Source organism: Cheilinus undulatus, linkage group 2, assembly GCF_018320785.1.
Source record: "Cheilinus undulatus linkage group 2, ASM1832078v1, whole genome shotgun sequence".
Taxonomy (NCBI): domain Eukaryota; kingdom Metazoa; phylum Chordata; class Actinopteri; order Labriformes; family Labridae; genus Cheilinus; species Cheilinus undulatus.
In genome coordinates, this window is record NC_054866.1 from 47,288,581 (window position 1) to 47,311,367 (window position 22,787).

A 22,787-nucleotide genomic window follows, 5' to 3' on the forward strand; every position below is an offset into this window, starting at 1 on the left:
CAAGAGCTATAAATTCAATGATTTTCCTGTTCAGCTCCTTACCATTGGGTGGTCACTGCTTTATTTTTTAGCTTTGTTGAATGACTTAAGTAGAGCCTGCTGCCGAGTTTTCCCTGGCACAAAGTTTTGCCATTCTTTATAGTCCTTGTAGTCATCAGGTTGGCGGTTTTTTAGATGCAAAATTAAACTGGTGGTGTTAAAGACATGTTGTCGAGCTCCTCCACGCAGCTGATGTACTTAACAAGCGATGCAAACAGCTACTTTGCTGTCTTGTTCCCACACCTCAGACTTCTCCCACACAGCTGACATGTTGAGTTTGTTGTTGTTTGCGCATGTCCGGCGACATCGCGTGTGCTTAATTATGACGTCATGTAATCGGCCATACACATCGGCATAAATTTTACTATCGGCCGATACCGATAATTAATTTTTAAGCTATTATTGGCCAATACCGATAATATCGTGCATCCCTAGATGGTAACACTGCATGCAGCACAATAATCTTTTTAATCTCAGTTATCTTGTTCCATGATAGCTGGAAGCTAAACTCAGAACTGAAACTTGACTAAGCAGCACATTGAGTTTACAAAAATATTTCAGATGATCGCACAAAGCTCTAGGAGATCTTGCATCAGTGGATTTCCCACTGTGACGCTGTTACAGTGAACAGCTGTTGGTGATGTGTGGTCTGGCTGAATTGTGTAGTGTGTGCATTTGGAAGATTATCCTGTAAAAACTGGCTGAAAGTGTCTTTATGTCTGTGATCTCCCATGCTTTTAAATCAGTTAATATCTGACAATCATGTGGCATGTAGATAACCAAAGTACAGACTAAGCTTCAGGCACAGTCACAAAGATAGCTAATGCAGCAGTTTACCAGGTGTCTAGAGAAAGTAAGGACTTAATCTGACCTTACCCTTTCATTATATTCCTGTAACCTCTGAAGAGCACTACTTGCCTTTGACCAGGAACACTCTGCATCACTCTGAGTGCTCTCTCTGAAAGCAGACCTGATGAGAGAGCAGATCTGCACAACGATGCCAACACAAAGTCACCCTCTTGACTCCCTGCTCCTCTACTCTCACAGAGCTGTACGGCTAATGAACGACATGAAGGACATGTTGTAGGATGTGCTCATGTCATGTGTGTTTGTGTGTTTATCTCTGACAGAGTGTGTGCATCCTTTCCATTGTTACCTCGTGCATTAGAGGGAACCTTGTATTTACGACCTGTCCTCATCAGGGTGGACGTATGTTGGCTGTAGGACAGGGAATCTGTGAGATGGAAAAAGGATCAGGATCAGGGCTGCAACAAAGTATCGTCTATTTACAGGCAGGAATGACCGTGTACAGCATACCTGTGGTTTCTGACATGCTTTAGTGCTTGCTGAATATGCTTCAGCATGCCTTTATGTTCTTGAGGAAACAAAGGACATAACTCATTCTTCCTCTCTCTGAGGGAACATTGTCTCCCGCCCTCTATGCTTCACTGGTCACCTCCACCATAGGTCTATTTAAAGCAGCTCACCAGAGGCCACAGCTGACATTACCAACAGCTCACCTGATAATTACAGTGATTTATAGCCAGGTACAGATACAGGGAGACCTCTGAGACAAAAAGGATGGTTTCGTTATTTTGATGGGAATTCACAATCACGTTTTTTTCTAGCATAAGTGATCAGCAACTGAGAATCTGGAGCACATACAGTTCAGCTTACTGTAAGAACAAGATAATGGCAGAACTTAGCTTTACTCCATCCTTTCTTGAAGCTAAAACTATAGGCCAATAACTGTTCTTGAAGTGGTACAGCATTTCGATTGCTCTCATGATTCTTTAACAAACTGTTTGACTGTATGAGAGTTCTTTCAAATGTACCGTAATTTCCAGACTGTAAAGCGCACCTGGAAAAAAGCTGCACCAGCTAAATTTAGGGGAAAAACCAAATGTGTACATATACAAGCCGCACTGGACTATAAGCCGCAGGTGGAACGGTGGCACGGTGGAAACACCTCTGCCGTCTGCTCTCTGTGTGTTCAGCCAATCTTCAAGAAAGCCTTCAAGTTCGGGCCATCTGCTTTTATTACCTCTGAAAGCTTTTTTCGTCTTTTTGCATTGAGCCAGTTTTTCACGCTGGCGTCTCCAACGTCTCACCATTGATTCACTGATGCCAAGGGTACGTGCAGCAGCTCTATTTCCTTCTTTGACAGCCAGATCGACTACCTTTAACTTAAAAGCTGCATCATATGCATTTCTTCGTTTGTTTTCCATAATGAGGGTTTGTGCATGAAAACCTCCTTTGGGCAAACTGTCTCGCTCTCGTAATGTCTGTCTTGCGCTCATTCTGTCTCTCGTACTGCATTTGGTTCCACTATGCTTTCGTTGTTAGCGCGAACTGCCTGTCTCACTCTTTTCCGGCCTCCAGCATTTCCTGCTGGAGCCTGCCTCTTAAAGGTGGGGGACGTGGACCGGCCATAGAGCCCACAGAGTTTAAAAGGTGGGGGACCGTAACCTGTAAAATCCATAGATTTAGAAGGTCCCCCAGTGGCCGTTAGCTGTAACTAATCTATGTAAAAATCCATTGATTAGCCGCATCATTGTATAGGCCGCAGGGTTCAAAGCATGGGAAAAAAGTAGCGGCTTATAGTCCAGAAATTACGGTAGTTTTTCACCTGAAGTTATTAATCCTGCACTTAAAAAAACTATAAGAAACATAAATGATTTTAGTATTTTGGAGACTCCAGACATAGACCAGAATGATGGTCTTCCTCATTTAGATAAAAGCAATCAAAATGACAGGACAAAACATTTATGGTCAGATTCATGCCTGGAATCACGTGTGTCCATCTTGCAAAGCTTCAAGCCGACATGTTTTCTTCCTGGTCAGAGAGACAAAGGCCAATTAATGTGAGGAGAAAGAGGCAGGAGCTACCGTGTGGTTCAGATATACTGCAAGTCAGTAAACAATGGCGGTCATTGAAGAGAAAAGTGAGGATGCAGCTAGAGCTGGGCATTCAATAAAAAAATTGGAACCGACATTTAGAGCCTCTGGTAGATAAAAACTTGCAGTGTCTAGTTGGTATTTAATTTTTTCCCCTTTTTCTTGGAAAACTTTTAATTTTTACGAAAAACATTTTCATTTCAGCTGATGTGTGTTTTGATTTCAAATGTATCAATAGATAAACAAAAATTCTAAATTCATTTTAGTTGTTTATTTTAAAATTATATGAATATTTACAGAACAAAAAGAGTCAGAGTTTGGGGGTGGAATAATCATTCATTAATCATAATTGAGGTGAAAAGTTCAATTAATCGTGATTTTGATTTTTGCCATAATCGCCCAGCCCTAGATGCAGCTAAAGCGGTTGTTTTTAACTAGGGGTGTAAAGGTACGTGTATTTGTACCATACCGATTCAGTACTGGCCTCTTGGTACGGTACAGACTTGTACCGAACGGACACATATGGAACAGAGCTCATACACAGATGGAAAACCAGAGAACAACTCCATGTCACACTGTCCTGGCAACCACACGACCACAGCAAACGACAGCAACAACCTAAATATTCCCAGATAAAAGTGTTCTGTTAAGGAACCCTTTGTATCCCAGTAAAATAAAACAGTGGACAAAGACGTCAACAGTAGCGCTGACATTATTCAGCAACTGTGTCGCTGACAGCACGTCGTCCAGCAGCTGAACCAAAGCATTTGAAAAGGCTCCACTCAAACAAGAACGTCACTGTACAAGGAGAAACAACAAATAATCTCACCAGCCGGTTATTTATTTATTTCCAATGATTTAAGATTTTTTTATTGGTTTTGTGAATCAAATTCATTCTGCATGTGCTACCTTCAACTGTCAGCCTCAGAGGAAGGGGAGAGGGGACTCCATCACGTCTGCAGCTGTGTCATAGGTAAAGTTATCCTCAGATTTCACAGGGCTCTAACCGCTTTGTCCGCCAAGATGGGCTGTGAAAAGTTCTCCCAAACTTTTTAGTAGGTCCCACTGGTTAAAAAAGTAATCCAGTGCTGCAGTCCTTGTTGAAATCAGCAGGAAAGATGCTAATTTGCATACTTAACAAGCTAACTAACGGTTCTATGATGATGTGTTCAAGTTGGCTGGGAAATTTTATTGTTTAAAGAATGGGCATAAAAATGTGAATATACCAATTCAAATAACCTAGTAATTAAAAAATGTGTTTATTTATTAAAATTCTTATCAATTGAAGACCTTTTGGAAGAAGGTTGCAGCATTATTAATAATTTAAATGTAATTTATTATGCCTATTTATTTCAATACAGTTCAATTTAAAAACAATTTTAAAAAATCTGTTATCTATTTGCTTTAATAACTCTACTGAAAACGTAACAAACCGTGACTCAAAAACCGAGGTAATTACCAAACCGAAATTTTTCCGTGCCTTTACACCCTAATTTTAACCCTTAGAGCAGTGGTTCCCAGCCATTTTTCCTGGACCCCTACTTGTCTCTAAGAAAAGCCGAGCCCCCCCAAGACCCACACATATTAAAAAGTGACAGACTGCTGTCAAGGGTCAACAATCAATTTCAATTGTTCCATGGACAAAATCCCAAGAAAATATGTCTATGTGCGTTTTGACATTTTTATAAAACTATTCAAGTAAAGTTTTGCTATGATCTTAATTGATATATCCCAATGTAATCAGAGCAGACAAAGCCTTTCACCCCACCTGAGATCTAGTCCTGGACCCCAGGTTGGGAACCAGTGCCTTCGAGGTCCACTGTTTTACCATTTTGTTAATACTTTTCTTTTTACAGTATAAACCACTCAGAAAATATCCACCACGAACATGTTTGCTATCATTTTTTTCTGCACTACCTCAACTTCATTAAATGAAAACTTTATTTTTTTTAAGTTTAAAGGAGACATATTATACTAAGTCATATTTTAACACTTGCATACAATGCTACAATGTTGAGGATCCTTTCTAAACCATACCGATTTCACTTTATCAAGAGACACGTGTCTTTCCAGAAACCGAGATTACCGGCCTCTCTGAACAGCTCGTTGCGAGACTTGAATCGAGCGGACCGCCTGCGAACTTTTTTCTCTGCGCTCGTCACTTCACCGACGATTGTTTCGTCAATAAAGGACAGTAAGATGCTGGATTTGGTTTTAATCTGCTGCTAAAACATGGAGCTGTTCCCTCTGTAAAGATCGCCCAGGGAGGCTTAACCACAAGCTGTAAGTCACTTTATAATATTACTTTAAAACGAGCCATGGGTCAGTGTGTGCTAAACTTTGTCATCAGTTGTTTTCATAACTATCCACCCTTTTACCCAAAACTATGCCGTGAAACGTTGTGTACCTTTACATTACTATATCTTGACTTGCGCTGATTAAAAGCCCAATGAGTAAACTAAGCAAAACTCGGTGATCAATGGGCCGAGAAAACAGTTCGGCACATTGTTCAGCCCCCAGGAAGCTTTGACCAAGCTGGCCAACCAGAGAACGGTAAGGTCACGGACATCTTTGAGACTTAAAGAGACAGGACTAAAACGGAGCATTTTCAGCAGTAGGCGAGATCTGCTGAAAATAGGGGTTTTCCTATCTCCAGTATAAGATAAGTGAGGAGTTTTTTGAGCTGCACATCAAAAATAACTATTCTAAAGGTGTCCCAAAATGACATACTTAAAAGGAAAAAGGGGTAAAAAATGTCTCCTTTAACTTACTCTATTAGATATAGTACATCCAAAGACACAACCCCCCAAAAATTGTTTTTTTTAAATTGTTATTTAAAACAATAAATTGTCATTTTATAAAGAAATAACCAAAAAAAAAAAAAAAAAAAAAGAAAAATGTATAGTATGGTCCACTCTCCCCTATGTGTAAAATTAATTTTCATATCAAATTCAAATGATCATATTTCCAGTTTTACTTAGCCTATTGACATTGAATAAAATGGAAAGAAAGCGTAAAAATCATGCTTTCCACACTAAGTGATTGCAACGCAAAATGCGTCTTTGTTTTCATGTGACAAAAATAGCAGATGATAAATCACACCAGTGTGACTGTGGACTCCTAAGGGTTAAAGAAACTGGATATTATTTCTGTTTTGAAAAGAGAGCAAACAACCACGCTGAACATTTTTCTTGGTGGAAAAGATGATCTTGCTCTTCTCCCTACCAGCTTGGGCAAGTGTTTATTTACCATCTGGCTCCAGTGATAGTGAACAGCAGTAAAGGTTGCCTGTCCAGCTCAGGTTTTGTAGTTTACTCCTGCTACATCATATGTTTTGGATGGAATATTTGTCCCTTCACTTTTGGAATATTTTCTAAGGTTCTGCCCCTCCCAAACACTACCTATGAACTGTTTCCCTGATAGATGTGAAATGCATCCTATGCCATGGAGATAGACCCCCTCTTTGGCACTGTGTTGGAGTGAGAGTATGTGTTATACATGTCATGGGGGATGGTTAAAGTGAGGGAGGGCAAACTAAAACGAAAAGTGAAACAACTTTGAATTTTATAGAAAATCTGTACATATTTATGATTTTGTTATAGCACCATTTTCAAACAGGTACACCCAAGAAATCTATCGAGAGGAGTCCAGAACAATTGGAGCAACGGTGTGGCGTGCAAATCGATACAGACAGGCCACCAATTATAGTTAAAAGATACATGTTCATTATTGGTGCAAATACATTCTTCTGCCATAAACTCATACGTTTTATTTACTACATGTCATTTAATCTCTTGATGTGAAGACATTTTGGGGCTTTTTGCAAAGCTTAGGCCTTGATGTAGGGGCCTCTTGGAATACAAGGTTAAAGACACTTGCCTTTGCCAAAGGAAAAAAAACCCACCTATGGTAAAATATGATAAGAACTCAGAGTATGTATCACTTTTGAGGTGTGTTTATATTGTATTTTGTTTTTTTGCCACTACATTTTTCTATAATGTTCTATTTAAATTTCTAGCCTCCCAATATTTTCACTGGCCTCTTTTTATTCTTCCTCTGTTATCTGTTCTGCACCAAACACCAAGTCAGATTCCCTAGATGTGAAAATGTACTTGGCAATGAAAGTCAGTTTTGGTTTTTGTGAAGCAGGGATGCAGAGATGGATCTGATTAACTGTGGCATCAGCTGAAATCAGCCTTTGGTATCAACCTTTGGTAAATAATGAGGCATGAACAGATAGCAGTAGCCAGTGTTTATCTGTTCTGTCCGATCAACTTAGTTCTTACATGTAGCACACGAAACTGCTGAATCAAATGAGACATTTTCTACTGGGCAGAAAAAGTCACCTGTTGGACAAACTCTGATCTGTTTTTGAGCCAAATGTAGAGAAAAATGTTGCTAATATGGGGGTGTTACACCAAAAGAAGTGATGAAAAATATGATAACATTGGTTGTCAGCTAAACTGTTATTCAAACATTGGTTTTACCCTAATTTTCACAATCAGCACATCTCTACTATACCTTTGTTTTGTTACGTTTTTGTTGCTTTCTTTAGCCAGGGGTTGCCAATGCTTCCTTTTGGCTAAGGCGAGCTTTATTTGCATTTGCATCATTAATCGTGGATACTGTGACATTTATAAAGATGGTAAATCTGGCTAGGAAAATGCAGGCTCTAACAGCCTGAACAGCCATATATTCAGATTGTCAGAGATTCAAACCAACACAGAATAAACACAGTCACACTGTCAATCACAAAGTTACTGCACCTGAAAGCACACCATGACTTTTTGTCTAATTTACACTATACTGGACAATTGTTTACAAGTTTAACATCATGCTGTGATGAAGAAGACCTTAGACAAGAGATTGGCACCATCATATAACGTGGAAAATTTTTATAAAGTTAAAGTAAGACCAATTTGTCATTGACTACTATAGTCAGTGGAATCCCCCTGCTGGCCAACTAAAGGAATGCTGGTTTAAGGAAATTCCAACACTTCTCATGTGCACTGTTGTTCTATTTTCAGCAATGTTTGAGCAGCATGGAGTTGCAGAAGCAATCTGCAGACTGATCAATGAACACACTAATCTTTAGCAACAATAGTCATCTTCTTCTAACTATAAAAACTTCATTTCATTGCACAAAAATACACGTTTTTAGAGCCTACAGGCCACAATTAAACTTAAGTTCTTGTTTTAGTTGGATACTGGAAAAAACACAAAAGGAAACTATCAACAGATGAGCTTTAGCAGCTGGCTCCCATATCATCAACATGATGGAGATAAAAGATGGTTAGGAAGAGCAGACATGTAATTAACTCCAGTTCATGCTATTATCTCCATGTGCTGAGAAAAACACTATCAATGGACTGGGATCATTTAGCACTCAGTGACTTGAGATTTTCATCAGCAGCTATTATTTTGAGACATAAAGAAGTAGGATGAATTTGTATTTGAAGAAGTGAAAAACAAATCTCAAAAGCTTGAAAGGACTATCATGAGGAGCCAGCATTACTGACTATTCCAGACAAAAGAACCAAGAGAATAAAAGAAACAATAGTGATATGTCTGCAGAAAAAGACAGAGAAATCTTCAAAGAGTGGACACTTCAACAAAAAGGCCCCCATATATTTCTGCTGATTACAGCTATAAACAGACCCCTGTCCATGTCGAGCTGAAATTGCTTCGGTGAATTACAGTTTTCCCTCACAGTATTGAGCGGTGACTCACCAACAAGCTGCAATCTTCAAGATTCACAGGCACTGGTGTTATGTCCTCATGTCCTTTGAGTGAGAGTTTGTGTGTGTTCTAACTTTGTGAGAACATTCAGTCCAGACTTCACTTCCTCTAGAGGCTGTTTTAGGTCAGCAGCTTACTGAGTGGATTTAGGACAGACTTAAGGTTGATGTTAGAGTAAGGGTCACTCTTAAGCCTGTAATAGTGGTGGGAGTGGGTGATGCAAGAAAAGACTTTGTGTCAATAATCATTTTTGGATAGAATGATGATGAGATACATGGTGTTCTTACTATCAAAAAAGGTTTGTGAGGACAATGTTGAAGACACAAAGTGCTGGTCATCTGCTGGTCATCAGTCTAAGCTGATCTGGTTTTATTATTGATTATTGAAGTAACTATAATGTGAGTTCTCAGAATTAAGTAAACTCCTCGGGTGTCACCATGTGAAGGTCTGCTCCAGTAACTCACAGGAAAAAATATTTACAAGAACGGTAATGACGACACATGCAATTACAAGGGAAGCAGGAAGTATTACTCCAGCCTGAGAAACCTGATTGAGTATAATTTCAGTCTGACTAACATGTTGATGTGCTTTTTAAAAGACCAGTTCTGGTAGGACTAACACGGGGGTCGGGAAACCGCGGCTCCAAAGCCGCATGCGGCTCTTTTGTCCCTCCCAAGTGGCTCTCTGCAGCTGTGCCAAATTTGAAATAAAGGAAAATTTTTTTTACATTAGATGAAAATTTTTTGTAATGCTATATAGAGATAGTTTTTTTTAATTTTATTATTTACTTCTAACATTATTTTTACAGATAGGCCTATTTTATCAACTTAAATAGGCATCATATCATGCCTCTATGACACAGCGCATGGCGATTTCCTGTCTAGGGAACAAGGGTCTGGAGCAGGAGTTTTGCTCATCACGCGAGTTAAGTTTTGAATTTCTGAAATCTTGTTTAGCAGCAAGAGGGAAGGTCGGAAAGTGAAAACAACGATCAACCTCGATAAGTTTCATACAAAGCTGGTGCGTCCAAAGTAGTGTCAGAGGAGAATGTGAGCAGTTAATGACAGTGTGAAAAACTAAGACGAGTTCACACTTAACAGCATCAGTCAGGTAAAGAAAGAGAGAAGGGAAGCCAAGGGATCAATAGAGGGCTGTTTGAGCAAAATAAACAGGTAAGCTCACGTTTTATTGTTATTTTTTACTCTGCTGCTGTGAAGTCGATATTATCATTCAGAAGATTGATACATTTGATGATTACATAAAATATCTTTGCCGTTCAATGAATGCAAGGTTATGTACGAGTGGGAATTTGTGTTGTAAAAGATCAGATGGTTGATGTTTGAACTGAGAATGTCATGTGCGTTAATGTGGCGCTGTCCATGGTGCTGACATGTGTCACTCACAGAGAGGGAGAAAGGCTGTAAACGGCTGGTTCTACTCTCATGGATATTTGGAGTGATTATCGTGGTTGCTCCAGTTTGTCTTTCTGACTGAATTGTTGCTGAAGTCTGTGACCCAGTGATCATGGATGCTACTGTTTATTGATCATGCCAAAATACATCTTTCCTACTGCACACCTGTATGTGACATAGACAGACAGCAGCATAGAGAGAGGAGATGAAGAGGAGGTTTCATCTGTAGGTGAACAGTAGGCTACTTCAATATCCTGTATTAACTCTGTCAGACAGCAGGTGTAAGGAGTGTGTTTTGATGAATAAAGAAATAATGATTATGATTATATTAGTATCATTAAGGATAAAAATAAATAATCACTGGCTGATAATAGCAGATAAAAATAAAAATATGTAACAGCTGTTTCTATTGTAGGTCTAAATCCATAAATGCATCAAAATTTAAATTATGATTAAAATGCAAAGTAAGAATAAATTAACTACTAGGTGGAAAGTTATCAGTGTGATAAAACATCAGTGGATGGCCACATACCTTTGCTCAATCAGTTATGTCAATAGACAAAGACTTAGGCTAACTGACTGCGTCACCTTCATTGGAAGGTTCAAATGTGTTTTGCGGCTCTTCAAAGATTTTCTGGAAGGGGGTTCTGGCAAAAATGGCCCTTTCAACCAAAAAGGTTCCCGACCCCTGGACTAACACAATTCCACTTCTTCCAACATGCAGATGTGTTGCACTGTGAGTGAGTCCATATAGTGTAGATGTATACGGTGAAATGAGTACTTCTCTATGGAGAAACTTAGACCCATAGGCAGCCCAGCCTACAGGTTTACATAAGGCATGTGTGTGCAGGTTATTGTGTGTCATGTTATTATTTGATAAGATAAGAGGTGAAGGGAAATGGGACAATGGCTGTTTCTACTTTAGGCTCATGAAGTCATAATGCTCTGAAGTCTGACTCACGTCTGGAGTTGAGCCCCAGTCATCGTCGTCTCCATCACCTCATTACCTCTGTAACAATGAACCTGTGAGAAAGGAAGAGGATGAGGTATTTACTACTGCACAGTCCAGCCCTGGAGCACGAGGTATAAACTTTGATAAAAACAGATAAAGAACAAAATGTTTCTGCTCCTTTAAAGGTCATTTAAAGATGTACATTTAAAGAAAAATGTAAGGTGATTTATTCAACACAAGTCTGCAGGAATATTATCAAGACCCACATTTCAACAAGGTTTCAAAAATGAGTGGGTTAAGGAGGAAAAAAATACAACGGGAATCAATCTGTTTTCTCTTTTAGCACATGCAGTCTTGTTTCATTTTCTTATAGTATGAATAACTGCATCAAAAATCAAAACTAGCTTAAATTCTTTTTTTCAGTGTGTGTACCCAAGGAAGATCTGAATCCAAAGTAACCTTGATGCATTTTTGATTCTCACTAGTTTTTTTTTTTTTTTTTTTTTGCGTTTTAATCTTTTTAAACTTTCCTTTAATAGCACAAAATTTGAAATCTTTACCTGATTGTACTTGTACACTGCAAACAAGTCAGTCCTTCTCTCTATTTCTCTCTCTATTTATTTATTTCTGTGGCTTTGTATATGCACCACTCATACTTTGGATGCAGTTTTGTCTTTAAACCATGTGCTTACGGCATTACGGAAGTGGTTAATCTATACTGAAATATAAGGGGTTGCCAGATCAGAGAGTGCCGCAAAAACTGCAAGCAAGCAAGTAAATGAGAAATTTGTGTTCTGGTACCACATGGAGTAGTTCTCTAATAATCCATCTTTAATATTTCTCAAACCGAAATGCTACCTGATCTATTTAAGAAACAGCCTTGCCCAAAGATGCCTAGGATCACACAGTTTTACATTTTGTCAGGAAATGTTTTACTCTGAAGAGTTGTGTCAAATTCCTGAATGAGAAGAGGGAGATGAACACATCCTTTGTCTACGTGAAACAGAATGAATTCATTGTTTGCTGTGTTTCTTGTGACGTTGTTATATCATTATCTTATGGCACTGTGACCTGGAAAAGTATTTAAAGTCACATGATTATCAGCGTACCGCCGTCTTTCTGTTCAGTGCGAGAGTAATCGAAAGAATAACTGTGAAGGAAATTTACTTTCAACATTATTATACAGGCCTAAATAAAACAAGCTGGGCAGTCATTTATTTCTAGGAACAGGGTTCCAACACACTTTTAAAAATCTACTCTTAGACTTTTTCAGACCTGCACTGAGAAAATACCATTTTTGCAGGGGAAAATGGTCTTGTGGTACACTTGACCAGGACTGGATATTCTGATTGAATGACATTTTTATAAAAATGCCTAGTAGTATGGGTCAAAGATGTTTTTTGGTCATAAATGCTGAAATTGAATGATTTCTGTTACATTTGATGTCTTTATTCTATCAATATGTCATATGGTGATATCTATCATAACGCATTAAAGAAGGCGTGCTGCACTGATTCTAACTATTTAAGCATCAACAATCGGGCTTAACGATTTGGGAAAATAATCTAATTGCTATTTTTTTTCCCCAATATTTCAATTGCGATTTGAAATGTGATTATTCTCATCTTATGTATTTTCCAAAAATACAAGCAATTAAGCAATCAAATTAGACTAAACAAGGGCTGAAAAATTTTGAAAAAAATACTTTATCATGATGATTTTGACTTGTATTTCAAACTGGATATAAATTGTTGTATTGAAGAGAGTGATCATTTTATGTCATTCTTAAATTTAACAAGAAAATAGCTCAAAAATTAGAAAATTAGATTTTTTTGTAGACTATTCAAAAACAATGGCACTTGAATAATTGCATGATTATGTAATGCATAACATCTCTGCAGCAAAAAAAAGTTTTAAATCAGCATTTTGACACAAATTTCGGGTTAAAGAAATATTGCACCTTCTGCTATTTGAAAATTGCTGCGGGCAATAATTCCATTGAATCTAATTTTCGATTAATTGCACAGCCCTAATCAGCAAGCAGAATAACATTTTCTGTTGGGGTAGACTTGTCAAAATAAGGGTTTGTGGCAGAGATTTTCATATAGGCAACCTGGTAGCACAGATGTTTGAGAACTGGACTAGTATTTTACAATAGTACAGAGTCTATTTAATTACAGTGAGTCAGAGAAAATCAGAGAAATTTAGAATATCCAACACAATTCCCTGAATTCTGTAGAATACTAATACAGCAATTTGTGGAGAAAGATGTTTAAATCATGTAGTGTTGGCTGGAAAACAAAGATTGGTTAAGGGCATGTTATAGATTATAATTTAAGGCCTCTCACTGGTAAAAATCTGACTTTTTAGGTTTTTTATGGCCTTGAATTTAAATTGTGAAATGAAAAACTATGTAAGGTTCTTCAAGGAGATGCAGGAACCCTGTAAAAAAGTAGTCTCCCCATTTCAACGGTTACCTCATCAATATTAGCATGCCAGAACAGTGTTACTCAATGCGTGGCTGTGGAGCCATATGTGGCTCTTTTGTGATGATTTGTGGCTCTTTTATGTCTTCATTTGAAATATTATGCCACCAGAAAAAAAAAAATTAAAAAAGGAAACTTTGACCTCAGAAATGACCCATTGCACTTCACATTAATCAGTTTGTTTCACATGCTTATACAGTAGGCTGAATTACACTTAGCTGTCACCTTCATTTTTGTCTGTATATTTCCATGCCCTTATTTGCACTTTTTCCATTTCTCCCTTTTTTTTTGTCACTTATAGTCCATATATGCTGCTTTTGGCCCATTTTTGCCACTTCTGTCCTGCTTTTTGCTACCCCCACCCCCTCCCACCCCCCCCCCCCTTTTTTTTCCACTTTCTGCCCATGCAAGCTGAATTTTGCAATTAAAAGGGTGCCACTTTTTTCCAATTTTTGCCACCTTTTAACAGCTTCTTGCCCATTTTTGCAACTGTTTTTTTGCCCGTTTTAGTCACTTTTAACTGATTTTTTCTCTAAGTTTTTACCACTTTTGACCATTTTTGCCACCTGTAACTCATTTTTTGACACTTCTGACACATTTTTGCCTCTTTCAGTCCGTTTTCACCCATTTATGCCACATTTTGACGCCTTTTGGCCATTTTTGCCACCTTAAATTTTTTAATTGCCACTTTAACCTTTTTTTCCACTTTCACTATATAGATTGAGGCTCTTTCAAAGGTATTTTTCAACTGTTTGGCTCTCTGATCGAGCATTGTCGAGTAACACTGTGCTGGAAACTCCACCACAGAGGAGGCAGCTGCCTACAGGATGTTTCGTAGCGATCAGATAATAAGGCCTCTCTTTGGTCATCATACAGTTTACTTCGCTCACCTCGTGCCGACCGTTAAACTTTCAAACAACTGTCGCGCGCCTGCTCCTAACCTGGAGTCCAGTGTAGCTGTCTTGTCCGTTTGGTAGCATGTTAGCTAGTGCCATCGTCACGCCTCCCGTCTTGTAAATCTTCCTGTCACATTTTCTCGAAGAAGTCACCGACAACCACCCTTCTGCCCAGCTCAACTGTGAACTTCCTACGGACGTCGAAAAGGTAAAGTTCCGCCGCCACAGGAGTCAGTCAAAGCTGCTGCTAAGGGGAAAGAGGCTCTGCTGGTGTTGGACGTTTGATACTTGTGCGTCGAGCTCCTTGTTTTTGATGTTTTATGCAAGTTATTCCTTTTAGCAAATAACTTTATGTGAGATTTTCTCTTTGTTTTTTAGCCTGGTTGAGTTGTGTGTTAAACTGTTAAGGTCGAAATTGTGTTTCCACTGGTTCTTTGTAGGCTAGGCTAGCTGACTGGTTGTTTGGTTTAATGACTATTGGTGATGTTGTGGTACCTTGTTTTAGTGTAGGGGCTAATACTGGCTGCTTTGAGGGTATGTCAAACCTGGGCCGTGTTTGGACTTCAGTTTAGAGCTTTATTGTTCCACAGGGGTTGAAATTGGTTTGCAGATAGTGAGATAGTGGTACAAGAACAGTTAACAAATAAGATCAGGCAGCTTTACATCAACAAGGTATATCTTAGTAGCAGCATGTAACCAACATTGATTAAGAAAGAGTCCTCTAATTCTCATACGAAATTTTCATTATAAAGTGCATAACAGAACATTCAAAAGATTTGGTGCTGCACAATTCAATACTACGTTCCCGCAGGCGTGAAGGCTGCAGGTTCAGGACCACAGTTCGAGGACCCTGGTTTTTTTACCACAGCGCCAACCCCTTTGGGAAAGGCTGGTTTCAGCACCGCAGTTGTAGGACCGCTGTTTAGGACCCTGGCAGCCAAATACTTTTTGCTGTAGTTTTAAGATTTATTCCACCAAGTAATAGTCTTACTTATCATGTATAGTTGTAAAGGTTCATTCCACCCAAATATCTTGATTCATTTATCATCCTTGGAAGCTGACTAAAATTAATTATAGTAATATTGATTCAACAACTGAATTAGGATATGGTTGGGCTTGCCAAATCACAACATGGTTTTACAATAAAAATGTTAATAAATCATTGCGTTGAATTTACAATTAGACCTCAAAGAAAAGCGGTAACAACAGGCAAACTTAACCTGTTTATGACGCTAGGACATCTTGTGAAAACGCCCTGTTTTGGCAATTCACTGTCAGTGTGGTGGGGTTAATTATAACTGACCACAACCACCTGCATAGCTTTAATTAATCCTATCTGTTGATTGTGAAATGACACTTGTCTAAAAGCTCAATAACATAGTTTTACCCAACAATAGTCTTGGCCGAAACGACAATCTGGCAATATTAAACAGGTAGTGTTAGCTAAATAAGTTCTATTAAACATGCTAACACAGGTGCAACAAACTCTCATAAACATATTAATGTTGTACTAAGCTAAAGTAATGCAATCTTATTACACACTTTGTAAAGCCAACGTTTATTTTCCAGTTAAGTTTAGGCAAAAGGCTTGATTTTTAATGACAAACAAAACTTTCTTAGTACTCACACTTGTTTGTTGTCCGAATTCTTTCCTTGAACTGCAGTCTCCTATGGTGGATGGTGCTGTGGGGAGAAACCAGGGTCCTACAACTGCAGTCCTGACACTGCAGGCTCCCCGACTGCAGCTACTCCCTACTCGCACAATTTGGTGATATTATGTGACTGTGATTATGCTTGCCAGTATTGCTATTTGCAGTTGCAACTAGAAAAGCACTCGGCGAGTGCAGACCTGCACCATTAGCCCTATCTCCCAATTGTGAAGAATCCTTTAAAAAATTCCTGGGTCCATCCTCATGTGCCCCCCACCACGTGAGGCAAAGCATTGGCTTCACTATGGGTGGACTGTCATGGCGAAGCATTGCCTGCCGGTGCCAACAGATGCATTGACAGTCTCACCCATGGTCTCACTGGACGACTGGAAGTCAGAGGGTGGCAGAGGGTGAATATTCCTCTAGTCCTCCCAGCATTGTGAGTATTCTCGCTACAGATCGCTGTCTTTCTCTCTGTTATGCTCTGACTCGTCTCCTCAACCGGGCGTCTTTCAAACTCTGTAAATCTCCAATATGTTGAATAAAAACACACCCACAAATGCTGCTGGGATTGAGTTATGTTGCTAACAAAAAAACGAACTAACTAACTAACAAACCCTGCCGATCACATAACGTCCTTGGCGGAGGTAATAATGATATACCACATAAATGGTATCGTGTCTACTTGATTGGTTATCAAGGAAAATGCAGAGAATGCAAGTTTTTAAGTATTATTTCTCAACTCAAAACATACAAGTGTTAAGTGGCATAAAAAAGCCTGGAGTTTGTGCAGAGTTGCTTTCAAAATCACTCAGTATTAAAAAAAAGTGTTTGTCCTTTTTTAGAAATAAAGGTACTTCTACAAAGTGCAGGAGTGGCACTATTGCAAACTTAAAGGTCTTTTTGTAGGCATTTTTGTAAATCTTTCAATAACATATACAAAAAACTGCAGCTTTTTATGTGATTGTATTTGCACAACCTGTCATTGGATCTTGATTGGGATTAGATGAATAGGGCACCACTAATTAGCATAGGTTTAAATAATCTATTTAAGTCCTCAAGGAGGACCCCCTGTTCACAGCAAGGTCCAAGCCCTTCAAAACATTTCAAAATGTCTTCATTTTGAGCAAAGTATAGGCCAAGTCAGTTAAATCCCTGTAGTCATTTGGAAACAATGAATCGTTGGATCACTGTGTGGTTAAATGCCATACCGTTATTAAAAGTGTTTGATTTATGGCAGAAGAAAGTATATTGCACCTATTCTGAGCCTATATTTTTACACCTTGTCACAAGACATGCTAAAATATGTGGAAAGTTTGAGATATGAAGCTGCTCTAAGAGGCAAAGACATATTTTTGGGTATTGTAGTATTACTATTTCAGATGTCCTGTATTTTTTTGGCTTTGATAAAAAGAGAGGTCTCTACAGCTAAACAGAGATTGGCCTCATAATGGTCTTTGCCTTGGGCATTCAAATCCCTAGTGACCGCTCAAAATGAGTTACTTTTGTGTGTTTTCTTATTGGATATACAAATAACATCCATATTTTTCCTCAGCACAGTCATCTGTCATTAAGACATCACATTAACATCTTGGCCAAATGTCAGTAAATACCAAAGCACACTTAGTTTTGTTGATATGTAATGTAAACCAGCACAATTTAGAGGCTTTCTACGTAATTTCAGAAAATTCATATTAGTCTGTGTGTTGTGTAAGTGTCCCTCTCCTGTCAGCAGGTCAGACATTCAGCAGTCTTGACCTGGCAGCTCCACTCAGCTTTGGTTTACTTCAAAAATGTTCGACACCCTCCCTAACCCGAGCAGATGTTTCCCGACGGTCCACTGAGCTGGTGGTCCGTTCCCGAGTATGGATCCTGTTCTGATTGGTTGGTCCTGAAGAGGAAATAATAAAATAAGCCCTGACGCATAAAGTCAGCCCACTTCCTGTTAACAGATAGTCCCTGTGGTGGTGACAGAGTGATAGTCCAGCTGTGTCAGTGCAGAGTCTGTGAATTTTGTAAGGGCGAGGCTGAGATTAGAGGCTGGGACAGGAACAAGGACTGAGGACCCCATCTAAAGTTCAGCGACTGAGAGAACGGAAACAGGAGTGAAGACTTAAAGTGTAGTGTGTAATGGATTGACAACTGGACAAAATTAGAAACCAGGGAGTAGAGACAGAGTTAAAGGTACAATAAGTGGAGTCCTTGCATTGGTGCATTGATTAAGGAAACTGTAACAGAGTAGCTGAAGCTGTAATGGATCTAAAATAACCTTAAAAACCACCAGTGAAAATCCAGAGACATGCATATTTAAGTCAAGTTGACTGTGATGCTCCAGATTTAGCTTCTGGCTGAAGTAATCGATTGCTGCTGCATTTCTGGTTGTAGTGTAATGAGGCCTGGCTGCTCAGGTTTCCTCAAATGTTTCTATTGATTTTCCCTCCATGAAACAGCGAGAATAGAAAGAGCTGTGGTGCTATATGAGGATTTCCTTTGAACCTGCCTGAGATGTGGCATCATTTTGGCAAAAGGGGAAAGCATAACAGAAATATGTTTCCACAGAAAGAAAGAAGAATAAAGAACAAGTGCAGCCTGTGAGTGAGCCCTCCATAGATGTGATCTATCTATACAAATGCATGTGTTGATTGGTAGCGTTGGTGCCTCCTGGCTGATATTTACCTTATTTGGATCTGAAAGTATGTTAACAGGTTCTTTTTGGGTTCAGATTAGGCCTGGGCGATGTGGCCTCATATCATAAAATCATATCACGTTTTTTTTTTTTTGTTTTTTTGGCCTTTGACGATAACAGTATTGTATCATATATATTATATATTTTATATACAAAATTAAAAAGAGATAATGCTTTTTAATCCAAATTCAAGTGTTATTGACCCCCTTCTCCCCTTAAAACAAGCCTTTGATGGCATACTTAATTTATGTCCAAGTATAGGAGCACAGAAAACATGTTTTTTTTTTTTCTGTCTCTCTAGGTTTACTTCTAACTGCACTCCAAGTTTCGCATTTCATCTCTAACCTGATGAGGTGTGTTAAGCTACTAATGACTTGAAAACATTTCCTAGTAAAGGCGATCACAATAAAAGCGTTTCAGAAAAATAACAGCCGCAGACTTTTATTTTGAAGAGCTTGACGGAAGCATTGTGTTTAGCATTGAGTTAGCTTAGCCTTGGATGCTGTACCGGAGAATACGGCTAGTTTACAGCAGCTTTTCTGACCTCATTTAACATTGCAGCCTGGATCTTTGACTCACTGTGGACCTAGAAAAGAAAGTCATAAGTTAACATAGACTTTTAAACGGTTGTTTAAGCTGTTGTAAGAGGAAGAGCTGCAGCACTGAGCTCTGAGACCAGCCAAAGCAGTACTTAGCTTGTGTTAAAGCCCCAGGCAGGCTGACAGAGACAGCACACTGACTTTGTTGCGGTACAGCCGTCAGACTTTGAGAAGAAAAAACACGTTTTTGCCTGCTAACTGCGCCTAGTTATTTATTTTATAATTTTTTTTTTTCTGGCATCCTTACTTTTGTGCACATCATGGCGTGGTAATGAAGTATGACATTATATCCCTTAGTTTTGTTAAATGGTCCACAATATGATTACCAAAAAGAGGTTAATTCTATTTTACAAAAAAGGGTTTGTATTTAAAAACACTATCAGCATCTCTGACTGTTTTACTTAAAAGAGGACTAACCGTCCACTACGGCAAAGTTTTCACCCACTTGTGCTATGGCTGTTTAGTTTACCTGCTGCTTTTGGGTCAAATAAAGAGAGTTTATGATGTTAATAAGCAGAATTAAAGGTACGCAGCACCACCTGCTGTTCAGACTGAGTATTGCAACACAAATTGTGCTGTATTGATTTAAATCCTTCTTTATTTGTATGGATTTTTAGCCGATTCAGGATATATCATTACATCTTACATTAAACCCTTCCCAAATTTTCCCAAGGTATGCAGTATTACCGGCACACGGTTAAAAATGATGTTGCTGGTGTGGAAGCTGTGTGAAAGCTTGCATTGATTCGCTACAGGTTCGAAAAGTAAATATTTTGTGTAAATAATTTGCACAAAAAATTTGCGTCTGGAGTGTAAGGACCTTAAGTTTATGAAGTGGAGTTTCTATTTTGTAAATTAGTTAAATTTAAAGACCCTAAAACCCCCTGAGTTTCCCCCATGGCAAAATGGTTGGACCCATGAGAAGCCATGAGAAGATCTGCCATGAATTTAGTCATGCAATTTTAACATTTAAAATGTTAAAAAAAATATGTATTTAAAATTTAAAATTGTGTATCAGTTTGATCAAGTTTGATAAATCAGACGGCTGTCACAGCACTCTTTAATGTCTTTCTTTTGAGCCAAAAAGCTTTGCGCTGTTTAGGGGGTACTTGGCTGAAAAAATACTTCACAGGGGGTACACAACTGAAAAAGATTGAGAACCACTGCTCTAAAGGGTTAAAAGCAGACACCTCTGGGTTCTCAGGGTTTTTTCTTCTCTGGGAGCTCGCTTTTCTCTAAGCTCTGCGCAGAGCAAGGGTGTAGACACACAGATGGGTGATATTTGTGACATTTTGTTACCTTTTTTGTAATCTTCAATAAACTTTGGGTCAATGACAATTTAAGCTGAACTAATCCTCTCTTTGTCATTCTGCCAATAAAAGAACAGCTGTAGATTCTAACATCACCAACTCCGAAGCTGCAGATCACTGATCGTACATCGCTAGCCGTGCTGACAGCATGCTGAGCGGCTGCAGGATGTGTCCAAATGTGTCAGTCACGGAGGGCTATAGCTGCCATTGTGGGGCAGCACGTCAGGATGCTTCGAACTTTGTGCTAAGCAGTCATGGCAGGAGTGGATGAAAACTTTGCAGTGTGCCATCATCTTTTAAGTAAAACAGTCAGGGATGCAGAGTGTATTTCAATAACAGAAAGCTGGGCCTCTGACGAACACAGCCCATCTGATAACCAGTGAATTAAAGCTCGTCTTCTCTTTGACACATACTGGGAGAAAACAATACTACAGTTCTGAAGTCAACTATTACTGAATGGGAACTAGACAGAGAAAATCACAGAGCTGCTGTTCACATCACTTATGCATGGTAAACATTGCCAAGAGTTAGCCAAACTAGCGCATCAAGTGCTTCTCCCATACATTTAATTTGGCCAACCAAGCTGGTTTGAGTGAACCCCAAGTGAGTCGTTTACTGGGACGAGTGAGACAAGTTGCAGCTTTTTTTCCTGCAGGGTTCAACAGCCACAGCTGTTCACGCATCCAAACAGAAACTACTGGAACTGTTCCCACCAAGCTAATCAACAATGTAGCAATGTGGTGTGAGGTGGAGCTGTCCACTCCAGTGGTGTAAAGAAAACACTGCTTTCTCCTCTAGCAAAAGCATGTCTCTCCAAGTGACAGAGTTTATTCAAGGGCATTGTGAAAAAAGAGAGGTCTCAACATCTGCCTGAGAATGTAGATATATAGATATATATTCCTTTAGAAAAACATGTAAATTCCAAGCCAGGAACACATGCTCCACCTTTGCAATTTAATGGGAATTAAAAGAGAATTACCTTATTTTATATTTTGCTTTATTTATGTTCTGACACTTTTCTATTTTATAAATACATCCAAAAGAGACATTCTCAGTCTAACTTTTCTTCAAGGTAATAAAAAATGTGCAAGTATTTGGGATTTGAACCAAAAAGTATATTAGAAATGGCAAAAGTCTTATTTGTTAAAAAAAAGAAAAGAAAAATCGGGATTCAAATCATATCGTGGAACAAAAATCAGGATTTGTGTTGAATTGTGTGTTGAGTTCATCCTTACATCCCTACTATTAGACAAATTAGCCCCACATAATTAACAGTGGTTTTCATCATTTTTATAACATTTAAAACAGGCAAATTTAAAGCCAGTTGTATCTATGATGAGTAAAGCAACACTGTAGCTCTTTTTAAAATACCCTGGGATACTGTATTAGCATAATACCACTCAATAATGTTTTTACTAACTTTATGGCCTATAAATGTGGCAGGGCTCCAGAAGACTCTCTCCCCTTAAGGATGCCCTTTTTAGGACTGTAACAAATCAAGTAAGAATCAATTCAAATGATTCAAGTCGGTGTAAATAAGATTTTTATCCACTTAATATGATAAAAAAAAAAAAGAAGAAAACAGAGGATATTCTGACATTATATGTTTTCTGGCTCTCTTTATCAAGCCTCTGTGCCGTTTTAGCTTGATGTGGAACAAACCCTGCAGGATGTTTTACAATGGCAAAGCTGAAACTCTTGTTTATGAGCAGGAATGTCTCAGGCTTTACCACTGTAAACCAACGGGCACAGAGGGGAAAATCCAAAGTAAACTGCATCATCTTAAAAAAACAAACAGACTCAGTCATCTACAGCGAGACGGGCAAGAATCTCATCCTCTTCTGTTTACAAACAAAGAATATCTTTTCCTAGTTCTCTTCAGCTAGAGCTGCAGCGATCTGCTGAGCAGTAATTCTACTTGGGTTTATTTTCTCTTGACCATTATCTCATCCCTAAACCAATAACCAGGATTATTTTGAGCTAGTGATATTATTATCTTGTTTGGTTCAGGGTGCTTTACAGTCTCATGTTCCTGGATGTGAAGGCTCTTTTAGCCAGTGGAATATTGGTCTCAGCCTAACAGTACAATTGTGTAATCTTATTTTTGTTCCTGGAAGTTCA

The 22,787-nt window shown here is 38.7% G+C and overlaps 1 long non-coding RNA gene across 1 annotated transcript in view; it reads right to left on the bottom strand.

The window, feature by feature from the left end:
• The window catches only part of LOC121521336, a 105,002-nt gene extending 90,387 nt beyond the window's left edge, over positions 1–14,615 (bottom strand). Inside the window, exons 1-2 of the long non-coding RNA XR_005992846.1 lie at positions 14,417–14,615; positions 11,050–11,111 (exon numbers count right to left, since the gene is read on the bottom strand). This is a non-coding gene — a long non-coding RNA (uncharacterized LOC121521336). The remainder of the gene's footprint in view (positions 1–11,049; positions 11,112–14,416) is intronic.
• Between the last annotated feature and the right edge of the window lie 8,172 nt (positions 14,616–22,787).